The sequence below is a fragment of the Eschrichtius robustus genome, chromosome 1 (assembly GCF_028021215.1).
Source record: "Eschrichtius robustus isolate mEscRob2 chromosome 1, mEscRob2.pri, whole genome shotgun sequence".
NCBI lineage: Eukaryota > Metazoa > Chordata > Mammalia > Artiodactyla > Eschrichtiidae > Eschrichtius > Eschrichtius robustus.
This window is the reverse complement of record NC_090824.1, coordinates 144,588,671-144,611,865: the sequence shown is the minus strand read 5'-3', so window position 1 is coordinate 144,611,865 and position 23,195 is coordinate 144,588,671. Positions and strand designations below refer to the sequence as shown.

General features: G+C 54.7%; 8 non-coding genes across 8 annotated transcripts; all 8 read right to left on the bottom strand.

Moving 5' to 3' along the window:
- Nucleotides 1–1,031: 1,031 nt before the first annotated feature.
- On the bottom strand, nucleotides 1,032–1,124 carry LOC137750245 (small nucleolar RNA SNORD116). Its single transcript, XR_011070402.1, has one exon. It is a non-coding gene; the product is annotated as a small nucleolar RNA SNORD116 (small nucleolar RNA).
- A 2,690-nt stretch (nucleotides 1,125–3,814) lies between these two features.
- LOC137776789 (small nucleolar RNA SNORD116) lies at nucleotides 3,815–3,907 on the bottom strand. The gene has a single exon (XR_011076322.1). It is a non-coding gene; the product is annotated as a small nucleolar RNA SNORD116 (small nucleolar RNA).
- A 2,668-nt stretch (nucleotides 3,908–6,575) lies between these two features.
- Nucleotides 6,576–6,668, bottom strand: LOC137750132 (small nucleolar RNA SNORD116). Its single transcript, XR_011070377.1, has one exon. It is a non-coding gene; the product is annotated as a small nucleolar RNA SNORD116 (small nucleolar RNA).
- Nucleotides 6,669–9,358: 2,690 nt separating this feature from the next.
- Nucleotides 9,359–9,451, bottom strand: LOC137776620 (small nucleolar RNA SNORD116). Its single transcript, XR_011076274.1, has one exon. It is a non-coding gene; the product is annotated as a small nucleolar RNA SNORD116 (small nucleolar RNA).
- A 2,666-nt stretch (nucleotides 9,452–12,117) lies between these two features.
- Nucleotides 12,118–12,210, bottom strand: LOC137776918 (small nucleolar RNA SNORD116). Its single transcript, XR_011076354.1, has one exon. It is a non-coding gene; the product is annotated as a small nucleolar RNA SNORD116 (small nucleolar RNA).
- Nucleotides 12,211–14,900: 2,690 nt separating this feature from the next.
- LOC137776613 (small nucleolar RNA SNORD116) lies at nucleotides 14,901–14,993 on the bottom strand. The gene has a single exon (XR_011076271.1). It is a non-coding gene; the product is annotated as a small nucleolar RNA SNORD116 (small nucleolar RNA).
- A 2,663-nt stretch (nucleotides 14,994–17,656) lies between these two features.
- On the bottom strand, nucleotides 17,657–17,749 carry LOC137750478 (small nucleolar RNA SNORD116). The gene has a single exon (XR_011070458.1). It is a non-coding gene; the product is annotated as a small nucleolar RNA SNORD116 (small nucleolar RNA).
- A 2,690-nt stretch (nucleotides 17,750–20,439) lies between these two features.
- LOC137754357 (small nucleolar RNA SNORD116) lies at nucleotides 20,440–20,532 on the bottom strand. The gene has a single exon (XR_011071827.1). It is a non-coding gene; the product is annotated as a small nucleolar RNA SNORD116 (small nucleolar RNA).
- Nucleotides 20,533–23,195: the final 2,663 nt, after the last annotated feature.

Genomic DNA, 23,195 nt, shown 5'->3' with positions numbered 1-23,195 from the left:
AACCTCTGGCTGTACGCAAGCCGAGTCATGCCCCCCCCCGGGAGAAGCACTTTCGTTTTGCACATTCCCAAACAAGGGAACAAAGCAGCCAAAGGGGATGTTCGCATTACTAAACATCCTCCAAGGAGGCCAGCATATACGCGTCACCATGTCAATCTTCTTTACGTCTCGCAAGACACCTTTTGGGTGTCTTTCCTCTGGCAATGGGATTCCAAATCTACACAGTTACCTACCTCACCTCATCCACTTGAACTGCCAAAGCCATCCCCTCCATAGGCAGCTGATGCCAGCCAATCACGAACATGACACATCCTTGGGAAGCCAAGGCCAGCACCTGCAACCCAATTATGATAGCCTATTCCACGACATCACAAAGGACATGTCCACATCTTCCCTTCCCTTCCTGTGCGGGCCATCAGTGATCCACGCAGGTTTAAATTCAGCACTTGTTCCTGTCCCTACTCCACGATGTCCCACTTGGCATCAACACTGTGCCGGGAGTTAAAGTAGAGAAGCAAACAAGGGCCGCAGCGAGGCCTAATCCTTCAGCCGCTTTCCTCCGATGCCCAACCGAGCTCACCCCCGCCCATTGCTCCAGCCTCACTAGGCACTCAAGAACCTCACCGTGAAAAACACAAGAACAGGGAGGTCCACAGGCCTGTCCTGAGGTTCAAGGCACCAACCAGGGATGCTTGCTCATTTTGGCTTCCAGAATCAACCCCCAAAATGGCATGCACGAAGCCTGCTCCTGGCCACAACTCACCTCCCCAACTGCAAGCTAACTGGGCCTAGACCAGCACACACTCCGGCTCTTAAGACCAGCAGGAGAGCCTGCCCCCTTGCATTCCCTCAACAGCCATTCAGCAGGGACCCGGGATTCACAGATAACACAGCTTATGTGCAGACACGGTCAACCCTCAGACAGGAGCCCCCCCAATACTGGAGCTCTTAGTGGTGTTTGCATGCATGTCGGCAGGGGACGCTGGCCCTCATTCCTAACTGTCCTCTCTCCCTGAGAGAGGAAACGTGCTGGACCTCAGTTTCGATGAGGAGCCGGTAGAGTGTTCTCACTCATTTGGTTCAGATTTTCCAAGAAATGCATGCAAGGGTTTCATCATCGATCCAAGCACATGCTGGGGCGCTGCAGAACACAACCGGGGTGTGCGCGGGGCTCTGTACAGGAGCCATGAGCCTGGGCTACCTCAAAAGCCTGGAGAATCCACAGCCCTCAGGCCACTCAGCAAGAGGAACAATCAATCCACTCTTGCAGCCATTGGGCCCGTCTGAGGAAAACCTAATACCTACTGGCACATCTTGGGGTGCTGGAATACCTACCGTCCTGAGTTATCCACGAACATGCTCGGGGACATGGGCCCGCCTCACTTTCTCCAGTTCTTCTTAGCACCTCCAGTCATCAGAGCACACGAAGGTCATCTTGTTTGTGCCGACGGCCAGCCTTTCCCAGCAACTGCACCTGAGAAGTGGACAGAAATCACCGAGGCTTCATAAGTGGACCGGTGTCCTCAGAGGACATGATTCATACAAACATTTACCTGGCCTTGAGCTCTGAAACTGCTTCCCAAGGACCTCTATCCCTTACCGAGAATTGACTGCATGTCTGATAGTACGACTGCAGGAAGTTAGGCACATACGTTGGCCGGTGTGTGAGAGGCTGTATGTGTGTGTTCACGCGTGTGGGCATGTGTGACTGTGAATGCGCATGCGGACGTGCTCGTGGGTTTCTCTGTGTGCCGCTGAATACGTGTCCTGGTCTCTGTGTGTCCCTATGGCCCTGTGAAGAGGAGTCCAACAATAAAAGAAATAGTTTATACACAGCACCCTGGTTAGACCCCCAACTGAAAGGAGAAAGACTCCTGTCAGCTTCAAGAGGCCGCAGGCACACTTTGACCCCCAGGGGCTGTTGAAATAGTCCATGGACTCCCGCTCTCCCACAGCCACGCCTTCTGACAAAAACACACAGCCTCGACGAGACCTGCCTCCGGGCCTTGGCTGTGACATCTACGTGCACCTCGAGACTCTGTCAGCTACCAGTATATCTGATGGGAATTTGGGGTCACTCGCAGCACTTCCAGAAGCAAGGGAACTCCCATGGTCGGGCCGACACCGACCGGCAGCTGTCTACTGCCAAGATGCAGCCTGAAACCACTCAAGGGGCTAACGAACGTTGGCCCACGTGCCACTTCTCGCCAACTAGGCCTAATCACTTTCCGTTGACCCGTGGGAATGCCCACCACATGAAGTGGTGGGCCTCATCCACCATGACCCATGTCGGATCCCCACGGCGGAGACTACTCCACATGCACAGCCACGTCTCAGGCAGCTCCCATCTTGAATGTTCACGGCCCTGATCCCTAAGGAAACTCTCAAACCCTTGAAAGCCTCGTCCTACGTGCCCTCCTACAGCCCACAGGGAGACACGACCCTACTGGAAACCACAAACACCTTCAGAACACGGGAACACTGAACACCAGGGAAGACAGACCACAAGCTTGTCTCCTTCGTTGATGCTGATCCCACCCCATGCATCCTGGAAATTCTCCACTGCCACAGTGACACTACCGAGTAACTCACAGGGATCAAAGGCATGGTCCCCGAGGACCACAGACAGACTTGCAACGGAAGACCTCTGCCATGCGAGGGGACTTGGAAGCCTGAAAGGTAACAGTGGCTGGCCACGGCAGCACAGCAGGCATGGCAATGGGGCCCCCATCTCTGGCCCACCAATGGACTGCTCCAGATAAACCTCGGGCTGTTCGAAAGGCCTGCGTGCTACACTGGCCGGTCGCGTCATTCCCCCACGGGAGAAACACTTTCGCTTTACACATTACCAAACAAGGGAGCAAAGCGGCCAAAGGGGATATTCGCATAACTCAACTACCTCCAAGGAGGCCGGCACAGACGCCTCACCATATCGATCTTCTCTACTTCCTTCAAGACACCCTTTGGGTGTCATTCCTCGGGCAACGGGATCGCAACTCTACACAAGTTACCTACCTCAACTCACCCACTTGAACTGCCAAAGCCATCTGCTCCATAGGCAGCTTATGCCAGCCCATCACGAACAAGGCACATTCTTGGGAAGCCGAGGCCAGCGCCTGCAACCCAGTGATGACAGCCCATCCCACGACATCACACAGGACCTTTCCTCATGATACCTTACCTTTCTCTCCAGGCCAGCAGCCACCACCCAGGCTGAAATGCTTCACTCGATCCACACCCCACTCCACGAACATCCACTTAGCGCCAACAGTGTGCCGGCAACTTCAGCAGAGGAGCTGACAGGGGCAGCACTGAGGCCTAAACCATCAGCCCCCTTCCGCCATCGCCCAACTCCATCCCACGCCCACCCACTGCTCCAGCCACACCGGGCAGTCAAGAACCTCACTGCGTGAAACACAACAACAGAGAGGGCCACAGGCCTGGCCTGAGGCTCCAGGCTCCAACCAGGGAAACTTGCTCATTTTGGCTTCCATAATCAACCTCGGAAGCGGCATGCACAAAGCGTGATCCTGTCCAAAAATCACCTCTCCAAGCTGCAAGCTTACTGGGTCTATACCAGAACACACTCCGTCCCTGAAGATTAGCGGGAGAGCCTGCCCTCTTGCATTCCCTCAACGGCCTTTTAGCAGGGACCGGGGATTCCTAGATGACCCAGCTTATGGGCAGACATGGTCGACCCTCAGACAGGAGCCCCTCCAATGCTGGAGCCCTTAGTGGTGTTTGCATGCCTGTCAGCAGGGGACGTTGGCCCTCACTCCTAACTGTCCCGTACTCCCGAGAGAGGAAACGTGCTGGGCCTCAGTTTCGATGAGGAGACGGTAGAGCGTTCTCACTCATTTTGTTCAGATTTTGCAAGGAATGCATAGAAGGGTGTCATCATCGATCCAAGCACATGCTGGGACGCTGCAGAACACAAAAGGGAAGGCCGTGGGTCTCTGCAGAGGAGCCATGACCTGGCAGTACTCCAACTGCCTGGGGAATCCACAGTCCTCAGGCCACTCAGCAGGACCAACAATCAATCCACTCTTGCAACCATTGGGCCCATCAGTGGAAATCCTAATATCCAATGGCACATCTTAGTATGGGTGAATGCCTACCGTCCTGAGATATCCACAGCCATGCTCGGCAACGTGCACCCGCCCCACTTTTTCCAGTTCTCCTTAGCACATCCAGTCATCAGACGATGCGAAGGTCTTCTTCTCTGCCAACAGCCAGCCTTACGCTGCAACTGCACCTGAGAAGTGGACAGAAATCACGCAGGTTTCTAAATTGCACCAGGGTCCTCAGAGAACATGATTTTGTGAACACTTAACCTGGGCGTGAGCCTGGAACCTGCTTCCCAAGTACCACTATCCCTTACCGAAAACTGATTGTGTGTCTCACAGCACGACTGAAGGAAGTTACACACGTATGTTGCTCGGTGTGTGAGACGCTGTATGTGTGTATTCACACGTGTGGGCGTGTGTGACTGTGACTCTGCACGAGGATGAGTTTGTGGATTCCTGTGTGTGCCGCTAAATATGCTTCTTGGTCTCTGGGTGTTCCTGTGGCCCTCTGCAGACGCCTCTAACAGTAAACGTCATCGTTTATACACAGCACCCTGGTTGGACCCCCAACTGAAAGGAGAAAGACCCCTGTCAGCTTCATGAGGCCGCATGCGAACTTTGACCCCCAGGCTGTCGATATAGGCCACAGACTCCCGCTCTCCCACAGCCACGCCTTCTGACCAAAGCACAAAGACTGGACGAGACCTCCCTCCCGGCCGTGGGTGTCACACCTATGTGGACCTGGAGATCCTGCCACCTACCAGCACATCTGATGTGCCCTTGGGGTCACTCCCAGTGCTCCCGGAAGCAAGGTAACCTCCCATGGGCGGGCTGACACCGACCTGCAGGTGACGACAGGCAAGATGCAGCCTGGCACTTCTCAAGGGGTTAATGGACTTCGGCCCAAGTGCCTCATCTCGCCAACTAGACCAAATCACTTTCCATGACCCCGTGGGAATGCCCTCAATGGGAAGTGTTGGGCTTCAGCAACCATGACACAGGTTGGAACCACACAGCGGAAATTAGGCCACCTTCCCAGCCACGTATAGGCAAGCTTCCAACTGGTAGGGTTTGCGGCCCTGAGCACTGAGGAGACGCTCAAGCGCTACACAGCCTCGTCCTAAGTGCCCTCCTCCTGCCTGCAGGGTGACTCGACTCTACTTGAAGCCACAGACATCATGCGAACACGGAGACACTGAACAGCAGGGAAGACACACCGCAAGCCTGTCTGCTTTGATGATGCCCACCCCACCCCATGCATCCTGGCAATTCTCCACTGCCACAGCGACACTACCGAGGAACTCACAGTGATCAAAGGCACTGTCCCCGAGAACCACAGACAGACTTTCAACGGAAAACCTTTGCCACACGAGGGGACCTGGAACCTTGAAAGGGCACAGTGGCTGTCCACGACAGTGCGCCTGGTGTCGCAACAGTGCCCCCACCACTGTCCCCCCAACAGACTGCTCCAGATAAACCTCTGGCTGTTCGCAAGCCCAGTCATGCCCCCCCCCCCCGGGAGAAGCACTTTCACTTTGCACATTCCCAAACAAGGGAACAAAGCGGCCAAAGGGGATGTTCGCATAACTAAACATCCTCCAAGGAGGCCAGCACAGACGCGTCACCATGTCAATCTTCTTTACGTCTCGCAAGACACCCTTTGGGTGTCTTTCCTCTGGCAATGGGATTCCAAATCTACACAGTTACCTACCTCACCTCATCCACTTGAACTGCCAAAGCCATCCCCTCCATAGGCAGCTGATGCCAGCCAATCACGAACATGACACATCCTTGGGAAGCCGAGGCCAGCACCTGCAACCCAATTATGATAGCCTATTCCACGACATCACAAAGGACATGTCCACATCTTCCCTTCCCTTCCTGTGCAGGCCATCAGTGATCCACGCAGGTTTAAATTCAGCACTCTTTCCTCTCCCCACTCCACGATGACCCACTTGGCATCAACACTGTGTCGGGAGTTAAAGTAGAGAAGCAAACAAGGGCAGCAGCGAGGCCTAAACCTTCAGCCGCTTTACTCCGATGGCCAACCGAGCTCACCCCCGCCCATTGCTCCAGCCTCACTAGGCACTCAAGAACCTCACCGTGAAGAACGCAAGAACAGGGAGGTCCACAGGCCTGTCCTGAGGTTGAAGGCACCAAGCAGGGACGCTTGCTCATTTTGGCTTCCAGAATCAACCCCCAAAATGGCATGCACCAAGCGTGCTCCTGGCCACAACTCACCTCCCAACTGCAAGCTAACTGGGCCTAGACCAGCACACACTCCGACTCTTAAGACCAGCAGGAGAGCCTGCCCCCTCGCATTCCCTCAACAGCCATTCAGCAGGGACCCGGGATTCACAGATAACACAGCTTATGTGCAGACACGGTCAACCCTCAGACAGGAGCCCCTCCAATACTGGAGTCCTTGCTGGTGTTTGCATGCATGTCGGCGGGGGACGCTGGCCCTCATTCCTAACTGTCCTCTCCCCCTGAGAGAGGAAACGTGCTGAACCTCAGTTTCGAAGAGGAGACGGTAGAGTGTTCTCACTCATTTGGTTCAGATTTTCCAAGAAATGCATGCAAGGGTGTCATCATCGATCCAAGCACATGCTGGGACGCTGCAGAACACAACCGGGGTGTGCGCGGGGCTTTGTACAGGAGTCATGAGCCTGGGCTACCTCAAAAGCCTGGAGAATCCACAGCCCTCAGGCCACTCAGCAAGAGGAACCATCAATCCACTCTTGCAGCCATTGGGCCCGTCTGAGGAAAACCTAATACCTAATGGCACATCTTGGGGTGCTTGAATACCTACAGTCCTGAGTTATCCACGACCATGCTCAGGGTCATGGGCCCGCCTCACTTTCTCCAGTTCTTCTTAGCACCTCCAGTCATCAGAGCACACCAAGGTCTTCTTGTTTGTGCCGACGGCCAGCCTTTCCCAGCAACTGCACCTGAGAAGTGGACAGAAATCACCGAGGCTTCATAAGTGGACCGGTGTCCTCAGAGGACATGATCCATACAAACATTTACCTGGCCTTGATCTCTGAAACTGCTTCCCAAGGACCTCTATCCCTTACCGAGAATTGACTGCATGTCTGATACTACGACTGCAGGAAGTTAGGCACATACGTTGGCCGGTGTGTGAGAGGCTGTATGTGTGTGTTTACGCGTGTGGGCATGTGTGACTGTGACTGCGCATGCGGACGTGCTCGTGGGTTTCTCTGTGTGTCGCTGAATACGCGTCCTGGTCTCTGTGTGTCCCTATGGTCCTGTGAAGAGGAGTCCAACAATAAAAGAAATAGTTTATACACAGCACCCTGGTTAGACCCCCAACTGAAAGGAGAAAGACTCCTGTCAGCTTCAAGTGGCCGCAGGCACACTTTCACCCCCAGGGGCTGTTGAAATAGTCCATGGACTCCCGCTCTCCCACAGCCACGCCTTCTGACAAAAACACACAGCCTCGACGAGACCTGCCTCCGGGCCTTGGCTGTGACATCTACGTGCACCTCGAGACTCTGTCAGCTACCAGTATATCTGATAGGCATTTGGGGTCACTCGCAGCACTTCCGGAAGCAAGGGAACTCCCATGGTCGGGCCGACACCTACCGGCAGCTGTCTACTGCCAAGATGCAGCCTGAAACCACTCAAGGGGCTAACGAACGTTGGCCCACGTGCCACTTCTCGCCAACTAGGCCTAATTACTTTCCATTGACCCGTGGGAATGCCCACCACAGGAAGTGGTGGGCCTCAGCCACCATGACCCAAGTCGGATCCCCACGGCGGAGACTACTCCACATGCCCAGCCACGTATCAGGCAGCTCCCATCTTGAATATTCACGGCCCTGACCCCTAAGGAAACTCTCAAACCCTTGAAAGCCTCGTCCTACGTGCCCTCCTCCAGCCCACAGGGAGACACGACCCTACTGGAAACCACAAATATCTTCAGAACACGGGAACACTGAACACCAGGGAAGACAGACCACAAGCCTGTCTCCTTCGTTGATGCTGATCCCACCCCATGCATCCTGGAAATTTTCCACTGCCACAGTGACACTACCGAGTAATTCACAGGGATCAAAGGCATGGTCCCCGAGGACCACAGACAGACTTGCAACGGAAGACCTCTGCCATGCGAGGGGACTTGGAAGCCTGAAAGGGAACAGTGGCTGGACACGGCAGCACAGCAGGCATGGCAATGGGGCCCCCATCTCTGCCCGAACAATGGACTGCTCCAGATAAACCTCTGGCTGTTCGAAAGGCCTGCGTGCTACAATGGCCGGTCATGTCATTACCCCACGGGAGAAACACTTTCGCTTTACACATTGCCAAACAAGGGAACAAAGCGGCCAAAGGGGATATTCGCATTACTCAACTACCTCCAAGGAGGCCGGCACAGACGACTCACCATGTCGATCTTCTCTACTTCCCGCAAGACACCCTTTGGGTGTCATTCCTTGGGCAACGGGATCGCAACTCTACACAAGTTACCTACCTCAACTCACCCACTTGAACTGCCAAAGCCATCTGCTCCATAGGCAGCTTATGCCAGCCCATCACGAACAAGGCACATTCTTGGGAAGCCGAGGCCAGCGACTGCAACCCAATGATGACAGCCCATCCCACGACATCACACAGGACCTTTCCTCATGATACCTTACCTTTCTCTCCAGGCCAGCAGCCACCACCCAGGCTGAAATGCTTCACTCGATCCACACCCCACTCCACGAATATCCACTTAGCGCCAACAGTGTGCCGGCAACTTCAGCAGAGGAGCTGACAGCGGCAGCACTGAGGCCTAAACCATCAGCCCCCTTCCGCCATCGCCCAACTCCAGCCCACGCCCACCCACTGCTCCAGCCACACCGGGCAGTCAAGAACCTCACTGCGTGAAACACAACAACAGAGAGGGCCACAGGCCTGGCCTGAGGCTCCAGGCTCCAACCAGGGAAACTTGCTCATTTTGGCTTCCATAATCAACCTCGGAAGCGGCATGCACAAAGCGTGATCCTGTCCAAAAATCACCTCTCCAAGCTGCAAGCTTACTGGGTCTATACCAGAACACACTCCGACCCTGAAGATTAGCGGGAGAGCCTGCCCTCTTGCATTCCCTCAACGGCCTTTTAGCAGGGACCGGGGATTCATAGATGACGCAGCTTATGGGCAGACATGGTCGACCCTCAGACAGGAGCCCCTCCAATGCTGGAGCCCTTAGTGGTGTTTGCATGCCTGTCAGCAGGGAACGTTGGCCCTCACTCCTAACTGTCCCGTACTCCCGAGAGAGGAAACGTGCTGGGCCTCAGTTTCGATGAGGAGACGGTAGAGCGTTCTCACTCATTTTGTTCAGATTTTGCAAGGAATGCATACAAGGGTGTCATCATCGATCCAAGCACATGCTGGGACGCTGCAGAACACAAAAAGGAAGGCCGTGGGTCTCTGCAGAGGAGCCATGACCTGGCAGTACTCCAACTGCCTGGGGAATCCACAGTCCTCAGGCCACTCAGCAGGACCAACAATCAATCCACTCTTGCAACCATTGGGTCCATCTGTGGAAATCCTAATATCCAATGGCACATCTTAGTATGGGTGAATGCCTACCGTCCTGACATATCCAAAGCCATGCTCGGCAACGTGCACCCGCCCCACTTTTTCCAGTTCTCCTTAGCACATCCAGTCATCAGACGATGCGAAGGTCTTCTTCTCTGCCAACAGCCAGCCTTACGCTGCAACTGCACCTGAGAAGTGGACAGAAATCACGCAGGTTTCTAAATTGCACCAGGGTCCTCAGAGAACATGATTTTGTGAACACTTAACCTGGGCGTGAGCCTGGAACCTGCTTCCCAAGTACCACTATCCCTTACCGAAAACTGATTGTGTGTCTCACAGCACGACTGAAGGAAGTTACGCACGTACGTTGCTCGGTGTGTGAGAAGCTGTATGTGTGTATTCACACGTGTGGGCGTGTGTGACTGTGACTCTGCACGAGGATGCGTTTGTGGATTCCTGTGTGTGCCGCTAAATATGCTTCTTGTTCTCTGGGTGTTCCTGTGGCCCTCTGCAGACGCCTCTAACAGTAAACGTCATCGTTTATACACAGCACCCTGGTTGGACCCCCAACTGAAAGGAGAAAGACCCCTGTCAGCTTCATGAGGCCGCATGCGAACTTTGACCCCCAGGCTGTCGAAATAGGCCACAGACTCCCGCTCTCCCACAGCCACGCCTTATGACCAAAGCACAAAGACTGGACGAGACTTCCCTCCCGGCCGTGGGTGTCACACCTATGTGGACCTGGAGATCCTGCCACCTACCAGCACATCTGATGTGCCCTTGGGGTCACTCCCAGTGCTCCCGGAAGCAAGGTAACCTCCCATGGGCGGGCTGACAGCGACCTGCAGTTGCGGACAGGCACGATGCAGCCTGGCACTTCTCAAGGGCTTAATGGACTTCGGCCCAAGTGCCTCATCTCGCCAACTAGACCAAATCACTTTCCATGACCCCGTGGGAATGCCCTCAATGGGAAGTGTTGGGCTTCAGCAACCATGACACAGGTTGGAACCACACAGCGGAAATTAGGCCACCTTCCCGGCCACGTATAGGCAAGCTTCCAACTGGTAGGGTTTGCGGCCCTGAGCACTGAGGAGACGCTCAAGCGCTACACAGCCTCGTCCTAAGTGCCCTCCTCCTGCCTGCAGGGCGACTCGACTCTACTTGAAGCCACAGACATCATGCGAACACGGAGACACTGAACAGCAGGGAAGACACACCGCAAGCCTGTCTGCTTTGATGATGCCCACCCCACCCCATGCAACCTGGCAATTCTCCACTGCCACAGCGACACTACCGAGGAACTCACAGTGATCAAAGGCACTGTCCCCGAGGACCACAGACAGACTTTCAACGGAAAACCTTTGCCACACGAGGGGACCTGGAACCTTGAAAGGGCACAGTGGCTGTCCACGACAGTGCGCCTGGTGTCGCAACAGTGCCCCCACCTCTGTCCCCCCAACAGACTGCTCCAGATAAACCTCTGGCTGTACGCAAGCCGAGTCATGCCCCCCCCCGGGAGAAGCACTTTCGTTTTGCACATTCCCAAACAAGGGAACAAAGCAGCCAAAGGGGATGTTCGCATTACTAAACATCCTCCAAGGAGGCCAGCATATACGCGTCACCATGTCAATCTTCTTTACGTCTCGCAAGACACCTTTTGGGTGTCTTTCCTCTGGCAATGGGATTCCAAATCTACACAGTTACCTACCTCACCTCATCCACTTGAACTGCCAAAGCCATCCCCTCCATAGGCAGCTGATGCCAGCCAATCACGAACATGACACATCCTTGGGAAGCCAAGGCCAGCACCTGCAACCCAATTATGATAGCCTATTCCACGACATCACAAAGGACATGTCCACATCTTCCCTTCCCTTCCTGTGCGGGCCATCAGTGATCCACGCAGGTTTAAATTCAGCACTTGTTCCTGTCCCTACTCCACGATGTCCCACTTGGCATCAACACTGTGCCGGGAGTTAAAGTAGAGAAGCAAACAAGGGCAGCAGCGAGGCCTAATCCTTCAGCCGCTTTCCTCCGATGCCCAACCGAGCTCACCCCCGCCCATTGCTCCAGCCTCACTAGGCACTCAAGAACCTCACCGTGAAAAACACAAGAACAGGGAGGTCCACAGGCCTGTCCTGAGGTTCAAGGCACCAACCAGGGATGCTTGCTCATTTTGGCTTCCAGAATCAACCCCCAAAATGGCATGCACGAAGCCTGCTCCTGGCCACAACTCACCTCCCCAACTGCAAGCTAACTGGGCCTAGACCAGCACACACTCCGGCTCTTAAGACCAGCAGGAGAGCCTGCCCCCTTGCATTCCCTCAACAGCCATTCAGCAGGGACCCGGGATTCACAGATAACACAGCTTATGTGCAGACACGGTCAACCCTCAGACAGGAGCCCCCCCAATACTGGAGCTCTTAGTGGTGTTTGCATGCATGTCGGCAGGGGACGCTGGCCCTCATTCCTAACTGTCCTCTCTCCCTGAGAGAGGAAACGTGCTGGACCTCAGTTTCGATGAGGAGACGGTAGAGTGTTCTCACTCATTTCGTTCAGATTTTCCAAGAAATGCATGCAAGGGTTTCATCATCGATCCAAGCACATGCTGGGGCGCTGCAGAACACAACCGGGGTGTGCGCGGGGCTCTGTACAGGAGCCATGAGCCTGGGCTACCTCAAAAGCCTGGAGAATCCACAGCCCTCAGGCCACTCAGCAAGAGGAACAATCAATCCACTCTTGCAGCCATTGGGCCCGTCTGAGGAAAACCTAATACCTACTGGCACATCTTGGGGTGCTGGAATACCTACCGTCCTGAGTTATCCACGAACATGCTCGGGGACATGGGCCCGCCTCACTTTCTCCAGTTCTTCTTAGCACCTCCAGTCATCAGAGCACACGAAGGTCATCTTGTTTGTGCCGACGGCCAGCCTTTCCCAGCAACTGCACCTGAGAAGTGGACAGAAATCACCGAGGCTTCATAAGTGGACCGGTGTCCTCAGAGGACATGATTCATACAAACATTTACCTGGCCTTGAGCTCTGAAACTGCTTCCCAAGGACCTCTATCCCTTACCGAGAATTGACTGCATGTCTGATAGTACGACTGCAGGAAGTTAGGCACATACGTTGGCCGGTGTGTGAGAGGCTGTATGTGTGTGTTCACGCGTGTGGGCATGTGTGACTGTGAATGCGCATGCGGACGTGCTCGTGGGTTTCTCTGTGTGCCGCTGAATACGTGTCCTGGTCTCTGTGTGTCCCTATGGCCCTGTGAAGAGGAGTCCAACAATAAAAGAAATAGTTTATACACAGCACCCTGGTTAGACCCCCAACTGAAAGGAGAAAGACTCCTGTCAGCTTCAAGAGGCCGCAGGCACACTTTGACCCCCAGGGGCTGTTGAAATAGTCCATGGACTCCCGCTCTCCCACAGCCACGCCTTCTGACAAAAACACACAGCCTCGACGAGACCTGCCTCCAGGCCTTGGCTGTGACATCTACGTGCACCTCGAGACTCTGTCAGCTACCAGTATATCTGATGGGAATTTGGGGTCACTCGCAGCACTTCCAGAAGCAAGGGAACTCCCATGGTCGGGCCGACACCGACCGGCAGCTGTCTACTGCCAAGATGCAGCCTGAAACCACTCAAGGGGCTAACGAACGTTGGCCCACGTGCCACTTCTCGCCAACTAGGCCTAATCACTTTCCGTTGACCCGTGGGAATGCCCACCACATGAAGTGGTGGGCCTCATCCACCATGACCCATGTCGGATCCCCACGGCGGAGACTACTCCACATGCACAGCCACGTCTCAGGCAGCTCCCATCTTGAATGTTCACGGCCCTGATCCCTAAGGAAACTCTCAAACCCTTGAAAGCCTCGTCCTACGTGCCCTCCTACAGCCCACAGGGAGACACGACCCTACTGGAAACCACAAACACCTTCAGAACACGGGAACACTGAACACCAGGGAAGACAGACCACAAGCTTGTCTCCTTCGTTGATGCTGATCCCACCCCATGCATCCTGGAAATTCTCCACTGCCACAGTGACACTACCGAGTAACTCACAGTGATCAAAGGCATGGTCCCCGAGGACCACAGACAGACTTGCAACGGAAGACCTCTGCCATGCGAGGGGACTTGGAAGCCTGAAAGGTAACAGTGGCTGGCCACGGCAGCACAGCAGGCATGGCAATGGGGCCCCCATCTCTGGCCCACCAATGGACTGCTCCAGATAAACCTCGGGCTGTTCGAAAGGCCTGCGTGCTACACTGGCCGGTCGCGTCATTCCCCCACGGGAGAAACACTTTCGCTTTACACATTACCAAACAAGGGAGCAAAGCGGCCAAAGGGGATATTCGCATAACTCAACTACCTCCAAGGAGGCCGGCACAGACGCCTCACCATATCGATCTTCTCTACTTCCTTCAAGACACCCTTTGGGTGTCATTCCTCGGGCAACGGGATCGCAACTCTACACAAGTTACCTACCTCAACTCACCCACTTGAACTGCCAAAGCCATCTGCTCCATAGGCAGCTTATGCCAGCCCATCACGAACAAGGCACATTCTTGGGAAGCCGAGGCCAGCGCCTGCAACCCAGTGATGACAGCCCATCCCACGACATCACACAGGACATTTCCTCATGATAACTTACCTTTCTCTCCAAGCCAGCAGCCACCACCCAGGCTGAAATGCTTCACTCGATCCACACCCCACTCCACGAACATCCACTTAGCGCCAACAGTGTGCCGGCAACTTCAGCAGAGGAGCTGACAGGGGCAGCACTGAGGCCTAAACCATCAGCCCCCTTCCGCCATCGCCCAACTCCAGCCCACGCCCACCCACTGCTCCAGCCACACCGGGCAGTCAAGACCCTCACTGTGTGAAACACAACAACAGAGAGGGCCACAGGCCTGGCCTGAGGCTCCAGGCTCCAACCAGGGAAACTTGCTCATTTTGGCTTCCATAATCAACCTCGGAAGCGGCATGCACAAAGCGTGATCCTGTCCAAAAATCACCTCTCCAAGCTGCAAGCTTACTGGGTCTGTACCAGAACATACTCCGACCCTGAAGACTAGCGGGAGAGCCTGCCCTCTTGCATTCCCTCAACGGCCTTTTAGCAGGGACCGGGGATTCATAGATGACCCAGCTTATGGGCAGACATGGTCGACCCTCAGACAGGAGCCCCTCCAATGCTGGAGCCCTTAGTGGTGTTTGCATGCCTGTCAGCAGGGGACGTTGGCCCTCACTCCTAACTGTCCCGTACTCCCGAGAGAGGAAACGTGCTGGGCCTCAGTTTCGATGAGGAGACGGTAGAGCGTTCTCACTCATTTTGTTCAGATTTTGCAAGGAATGCATACAAGGGTGTCATCATCGATCCAAGCACATGCTGGGATGCTGCAGAACACAAAAGGGAAGGCCGTGGGTCTCTGCAGAGGAGCCATGACCTGGCAGTACTCCAACTGCCTGGGGAATCCACAGTCCTCAGGCCACTCAGCAGGACCAACAATCAATCCACTCTTGCAACCATTGGGCCCATCTGTGGAAATCCTAATATCCAATGGCACATCTTAATATGGGTTAATGCCTACCGTCCTGAGATATCCACAGCCATGCTCGGCAACATGCACCGGCCCCAATTTTTCCAGTTCTCCTTAGCACATCCAGTCATCAGACGATGCGAAGGTCTTCTTCTCTGCCAACAGCCAGCCTTACGCTGCAACTGCACCTGAGAAGTGGACAGAAATCACGCAGGTTTCTAAATTGCACCAGGGTCCTCAGAGAACATGATTTTTGTGAACACATAATCTGGGCGTGAGCCTGGAACCTCCTTCCCAAATACCACTATCCCTTACCGAAAACTGATTGTGTGTCTCACAGCACGACTGAAGGAAGTTACGCACGTACGTTGCTCGGTGTGTGAGAGGCTGTATGTGTGTATTCACACGTGTGGGCGTGAGTGACTGTGACTGTGCACGAGGATGGGTTTGTGGATTCCTGTGTGTGCCGCTAAATACGTGTCTTGGTCTCTGGGTGTCCCTGTGGCCCTCTGCAGACGCCTCTAACAGTAAACGTCATAGTTTATACACAGCACCCTGGTTGGACCCCCAACTGAAAGGAGAAAGACCCCTGTCAGCTTCATGAGGCCGCATGCGAACTTTGACCCCCAGGCTGTCGAAATAGGCCACAGACTCCCGCTCTCCCACAGCCACGCCTTCTGACCAAACCACAAAGACTGGACGAGACCTCCCTCCCGGCCGTGGGTGTCACACCTATGTGGACCTGGAGATCCTGCCACCTACCACCACATCTGATGTGCCCTTGGGGTCACTCCCAGTGCTCCCGGAAGCAAGGTAACCTCCCATGGGCGGGCTGACACCGACCTGCAGTTGCTGACAGGCAAGATGCAGCCTGGCACTTCTCAAGGGGTTAACGGACTTCGGCCCAAGTGCCTCATCTCGCCAACTAGACCAAATCACTTTCCATGACCCCGTGGGAATGCCCTCAATGGGAAGTGTTGGGCTTCAGCAACCATGACATAGGTTGGAACCCCACAGCGGAAATTAGGCCACCTTCCCGGCCACGTATAGGCAAGCTTCCAACTGGTAGGGTTTGCGGCCCTGACCACTGAGGAATGCTCAAACGCGACACAGCCTCGTCCTAAGTGCCCTCCTCCTGCCTGCAGGGCGACTCGACTCTACTTGAAGCCACAGACATCATGCAAACACGGAGACACTGAACAGCAGGGAAGACAGACCGCAAGCCTGTCTGCTTTGATGATGCCCACCCCACACCATGCATCCTGGCAATTCTCCACTGCCACAGCGACACTACCGAGGAACTCACAGTGATCAAAGGCACTTTCCCCGAGGACCACAGACAGACTTTCAACGGAAAACCTTTGCCACACGAGGGGACCTGGAACCTTGAAAGGGCACAGTGGCTGTCCACGACAGTGCGCCTGGTGTCGCAACAGTGCCCCCTCCTCTGTCCCCCCAACAGACTGCTCCAGCTAAACCTCTGGCTGTTCGCAAGCCGAGTCATGCCCCCCCCCGGGAGAAGCACTTTAGCTTTGCACATTCCCAAACAAGGGAACAAAGCGGCCAAAGGGGATGTTCACATAACTAAACATCCTCCAAGGAGGCCAGCACAGATGCGTCACCATGTCAATCTTCTTTACGTCTCGCAAGACACACTTTGGGTGTCTTTCCTCTGGCAATGGGATTCCAAATCTACAGTTACCTGCCTCACCTCATCCAATTGAACTGCCAAAGCAATCCCCTCCATAGGCAGCTGATGCCAGCCAATCACGAATATGACACATCCTTTGGAAGCCGAGGCCAGCCCCTGCAACCCAATTATGATAGCCTAATCCACGACATCACAAAGGACATGTCCACATCTTCCCTTCCCTTCCTGTGCGGGCCATCAGTGATCCACGCAGGTTTAAATTCAGCACTCGTTCCTCTCCCCACTCCACGATGACCCACTTGGCATCAACACTGTGCCGGAAGTTAAAGTAGAGAAGCAAACAAGGGCAGCAGCGAGGCCTAATCCTTCAGCCGCTTTCCTCCGATGCCCATCCGAGCTCACCCCCGCCCATTGCTCCAGCCTCACTAGGCACTCAAGAATCTCACCGTGAAAAACACAAGAACAGGGAGGTCCACAGGCCTGTCCTGAGGTTCAAGGCACCAACCAGGGACGCTTGCTCATTTTGGCTTCCAGAATCAACCCCCAAAATGGCATGCACGAAGCGTGCTCCTGGCCACAACTCACCTCTCAAATGCAAGCTAACTGGGCCTAGACCAGCACACACTCCGACTCTTAAGACAAGCAGGAGAGCCTGCCCCCTTGCATTCCCTCAATAGCCATTCAGCAGGGACCCGGGATTCACAGATAACACAGCTTATGTGCAGACACGGTCAACCCTCAGACAGGAGCCCCTCCAATACTGGAGCCCTTGGTGGTGTTTGCATGCATGTCGGCGGGAGAGGCTGGCCCTCATTCCGAACTGTCCTCTCCCCCTGAGAGAGGAAACGTGCTGAACCTCAGTTTCGATGAGGAGACGGTAGAGTGTTCTCACTCATTTGGTTCAGATTTTCCAAGAAATGCATGCAAGGGTGTCATCATAGATCCAAGCACATGCTGGGATGCTGCAGAACACAACCGGGGTATCCGCGGGGCTCTGTACAGGAGCCATGAGCCTGGGCTACCTCAAAAGCCTGTAGAATCCACAGCCCTCAGGCCACTCAGCAAGAGGAACAATCAATCCACTCTTGCAGCCATTGGACCTGTCTGAGGAAAACCTAATACCTAATGGCACATCTTGGGGTGCTTGAATACCTATCGTCCTGAGTTATCCACGACCATGCTCGGGGACATGGGCCTGCCTCACTTTTTCCAGTTCTTCTTAGCACCTCCAGTCATCAGAGCACACCAAGTTCTTCTTGTTTGTGCCGACGGCCAGCCTTTCCCAGCAACTGCACCTGAGAAGTGGACAGAAATCACCGAGGCTTCATATGTGGACCCGTGTCCTCAGAGGACATGATCCATACAAACATTTACCTGGCCTTGAGCTCTGAAACTGCTTCCCAAGGACCTCTATACCTTACCGAGAATTGACTGCATGTCTGATAGTACGACTGCAGGAAGTTAGGCACATACGTTGGCCGGTGTGTGAGAGGCTGTATGTGTGTGTTCACGCGTGTGGGCATGTGTGACTGTGACTGCGCATGCGGACGTGCTCGTGGGTTTCTCTGTGTGCCGCTGAATACGCGTCCTGGTCTCTGTGTGTCCCTATGGCCCTGTGAAGAGGAGTCCAACAATAAAAGTAATTGTTTACACACAGAACCCTGGTTAGACCCCCAACTGAAAGGAGAAAGACTCCTGTCAGCTTCAAGAAGCCGCAGGCACACTTTGACCCCCAGGGGCTGTTGGAATAGTCCATGGACTCCCGCTCTCCCACAGCCACGCCTTCTGACAAAAACACACAGCCTCGACGAGACCTGCCTCCGGGCCTTGGCTGTGACATCTACGTGCACCTCGAGACTCTGTCAGCTACCAGTATATCTGATGGGCATTTGGGGTCACTCGCAGCACTTCCGGAGGCAAGGGAACTCCCATGGTCGGGCCGACACCGACCGGCAGCTGTCTACTGCCAAGATGCAGCCTGAAACCACTCAAGGGGCTAACGAACGTGGGCCCACGTGCCACTTCTCGCCAACTAGGACTAATCACTTTCCACTGACCCGTGGGAATGCCCACCACAGGAAGTGGTGGGCCTCAGCCACCATGACCCATGTCGGATCCCCACGGCGGAGACTACTCCACATGCCCAGCCACGTCTCAGGCAGCTCCCATCTTGAATGTTCACGGCCCTGACCCCCCAGGAAACTCTCAAACCCTTGAAAGCCTCGTCCTACGTGCCCTCCTCCAGCCCACAGGGAGACACGACCCTACTGGAAAAAACAAACATCTTCAGAACACGGGAACACTGAACACCAGGGAAGACAGACCACAAGCCTGTCTCCTCCGTTGATGCTGATCCCACCCCATGCATCCTGGAAATTCTCCACTGCCACAGTGACACTACCGAGTAACTCACAGTGATCAAAGGCATGGTCCCCGAGGACCACAGACAGACTTGCAGCGGAAGACCTCTGCCATGCGAGGGGACTTGGAAGCCTGAAAGGGAAAAATGGCTGACCACGGCAGCACAGCAGGCATGGCAATGGGGCCCCCATCTCTGCCCCACCAATGGACTGCTCCAGATAAACCTCTGGCTGTTCGAAAGGCCTGCGTGCTACACTGGCCGGTCGCGTCATTCCCCCACGGGAAAAACACTTTCGCTTTACACATTGCCAAAGAAGGGAACAAAGCGGCCAAAGAGGATGTTCGCATAACTTAACTACCTCCAAGGAGGCCGGCACAGACTCCTCACCATGTCAATCTTCCCTACTTCCCGCAAGACACTCTTTGGGTGTCATTCCTCGGGCAATGGGATCGCAACTCTACACAAGTTACCTACCTCAACTCACCCACTTGAACTGCCAAAGCCATCTGCTCCATAGGCAGCTTATGCCAGCCCATCACGAACAAGACACATTCTTGGGAAGCAGAGGCCAGCGCCTGCAACCGAATGATGACAGCCCATCCCACGACATCACACAGGACCTTTTCTCATGATACCTTACCTTTCTCTCCAAGCCAGGAGCCACCACCCAGGCTGAAATGCTTCACTCGATCCACACCCCACTCCACGAACATCCACTTAGCGCCAACAGTGTGCCGGCAACTTCAGCAGAGGAGCTGACAGGGGCAGCACTGAGGCCTAAACCATCAGCCCCCTTCCGCCATCGCCCAACTGCAGCCCACGCCCACCCACTGCTCCAGCCACACCGGGCAGTCAAGAACCTCACTGCGCGAAACACAACAACAGAGAGGGCCACAGGCCTGGCCTGAGGCTCCAGGCTCCCTCCAGGGAAGCTTGCTCATTTTGGCTTCCATAATCAACCTTTGAAGTGGCATGCACAAAGCGTGATCCAGTCCAAAAATCAACTCTCCAAGCTGCAAGCTTACTGGGTCTATACCAGAACACACTCCGACCCTGAAGACTAGCAGGAAAGCCTGCCCTCTTGCATTCCCTCAACGACCTTTTAGCAGGGACCGGGGATTCATAGATGACCCAGCTTATGGGCAGACATGGTCGACCCTCAGACAGGAGCCCCTCCAATGCTGGAGCCCTTAGTGGTGTTTGCATGCCTATCAGCAGGGGACGTTGGCCCTCACTCCTAACTGTCCCGTACTCCCGAGAGAGGAAACGTGCTGGACCTCAGTTTCGATGAGGAGACGGTAGAGCATTCTCACTCATTTTGTTCACATTTTCCAAGGAATGCATACAAGGGTGTCATCATCGATCCAAGCACATGCTGGGACGCTGCAGAACACAAAAGGGAAGGCCGTGGGTCTCTGCAGAGTAACCATGACCTGGAAGTACTCCAAGTGCCTTGGGAATCCACAGTCCTCAGGCCACTCAGCAGGACCAACAATCAATCCACTCGTGCAACCATTGGGCCCATCTGTGGAAATCCTAATATCCAATGGCACATCTTAGTATGGGTGAATGCCTACCGTCCTGATATATCCACAGCCATGCTCGGCAACATGCACCCGCCCCAATTTTTCCAGTTCTCCTTAGCACATCCAGTCATCAGACAATGCGAAAGTTTTCTTCTCTGCCAACAGCCAGCCTTACGCTGCAACTGCACCTGAGAATTGGACAGAAATCATGCAGGTTTCTAAATTGCACCAGGGTCCTCAGAGAACATGAGTTTTGTGAACACTTAACCTGGGCGTGAGCCTGGAACCTGCTTCCCAAGTACCACTATCCCTTACCGAAAACTGATTGTGTGTCTCACAGCACGACTGAAGGAAGTTACGCACGTACGTTGCTCGGTGTGTGAGAGGTTGTATGTGTGTATTCACACGTGTGGGCGTGTGTGACTGGGACTGTGCACGAGGATGGGTTTGTGGATTCCTGTGTGTGCCGCTAAATACGCGTTTTGGTTTCTGGGTGTCCCTGTGGCCCTTTGCAGACGCCTCTAACAGTAAACGTCATATTTTATACACAGCACCCTGGTTGGACCCCCAACTGAAAGGAGAAAGTCCCCTGTCAGCTTCATGAGTCCGCATGAGAACTTTGACCCGAAGGCTGTTGAAATAGGCCACAGACTCCCGCTCTCCCACAGCCACGCCTTCTGAGCAAAGCACAAAGACTGGACGAGACCTCACTCCCGGCAGTGAGTGTCACACCTATGTGGACCTGGAGATCCTGCCACCTACCACCACATCTGATGTGCCCTTGGTGTCACTCCCAGTGCTCCCGGAAGCAAGGTAACCTCCCATGGGCGGGCTGAAACCGACCTGCAGTTGCCGACAGGCACGATGCAGCCTGGCACTTCTCAAGGGCTTAATGGACTTCGGCCCAAGTGCCTCTTCTCACCAACTAGACCAAATCACTTTCCATGACCCCTTGGGAAGCCCTCAATGGGAAGGGTTGGGCTTTAGCAACCATGACACAGGTTGGAACCCCGCAGCGGAAATTAGGACACCTTCCCGGCCACGTAGAGGCAAGCTTCCAACTTGTAGGGTTTGCGGCCCTGACCACTGAGGAAACGCTCAAACGCTACACAGCCTCGTCCTAAGTGCCCTCCTCCTGCCTGCAGGGCGACTCGACTCTACTTGAAGCCACAGACATCATGTGAACACGGAGACACTGAACAGCAGGGAAGACACACCGCAAGCCTGTCTGCTTTGATGATGCCCACCCCACCCCATGCATCCTGGCAATTCTCCACTGCCACAGCGACACTACCTAGGAACTCACAGTGATCAAAGGCACGTTCCCCGAGGACCACAGACAGACTTTCAACGGAAGACCTTTGCCACACGAGGGGACCTTTAACCTTGAAAGGGCACAGTGGCTGTCCACGACAGTGTGCCTGGTGTCGCAACAGTGCCCCCACCTCTGTCCCCCCAACGGACTGCTCCAGATAAAACTCTGGCTGTTCGCAAGCCGAGTCATGCCCGCCCAGGAGAAGCACTTTCGCTTTGCACATTCCCAAACAAGGGAACAAAGCGGCCAAAGGGGATGTTCGCATAACTAAACATCCTCCAAGGAGGCCAGCATAGACGCGTCACCATGTCAATCTTCTTTATGTCTCGCAAGACACCCTTTGAGTGTCTTTCCTCTGGCAATGGGATTCCAAACCTACACAGTTACCGACCTCACCTCATCCACCTGAACTGCCAAAGCCATCCCCTCCATAGGCAGCTGATGCCAGCCAATCACGAACATGACACATCCTTGGGAAGCCGAGGCCAGCCCCTGCCACCCAATTATGATAGCATAATCCACGACATCACAAAGGACATGTCCACATCTTCCCTTACCTTCCTGTGTGGGCCATCAGTGATCCATGCAGGTTTAAATTCAGCACTTGTTCCTGTCCCCACTCCACGATGACCCACTTGGCATCAACACTGTGCCGGGAGTTAAAGTAGAGAAGCAAACAAGGGCAGCAGCGAGGCCTAATCCTTCAGCCGCTTTCCTCCGATGCCCAAACGAGCTCACCCCTGCCCATTGCTCCAGCCTCACTAGGCACTCGAGAACCTCACCGTGAAAAACGCAAGAACAGGGAGGTCCACAGACCTGTCCTGAGATTCAAGGCCCCAACCAGGGACGCTTGCTCATTTTGGCTTCCAGAATCAACCCCCAAAATGGCATGCACGAAGCGTGATCCTGGCCAAAACTCACCTCCCAACTGCAAGCTAACTGGGCCTAGACCAGCACACACTCCGACTCTTAAGACCAGCAGGAGAGCCTGCCCCCTCACATTCCCTCAACAGCCATTCAGCAGGGACCCGGGATTCACAGATAACACAGCTTATGTGCAGACACGGTCAACCCTCAGACAGGAGCCCCTCCATTACTGGAGTCATTGGTGGTGTTTGCATGCATGTCGGCGGGAGAGGCTGGCCCTCATTCCGAACTGTCCTCTCCCCCTGAGAGAGGAAACGTGCT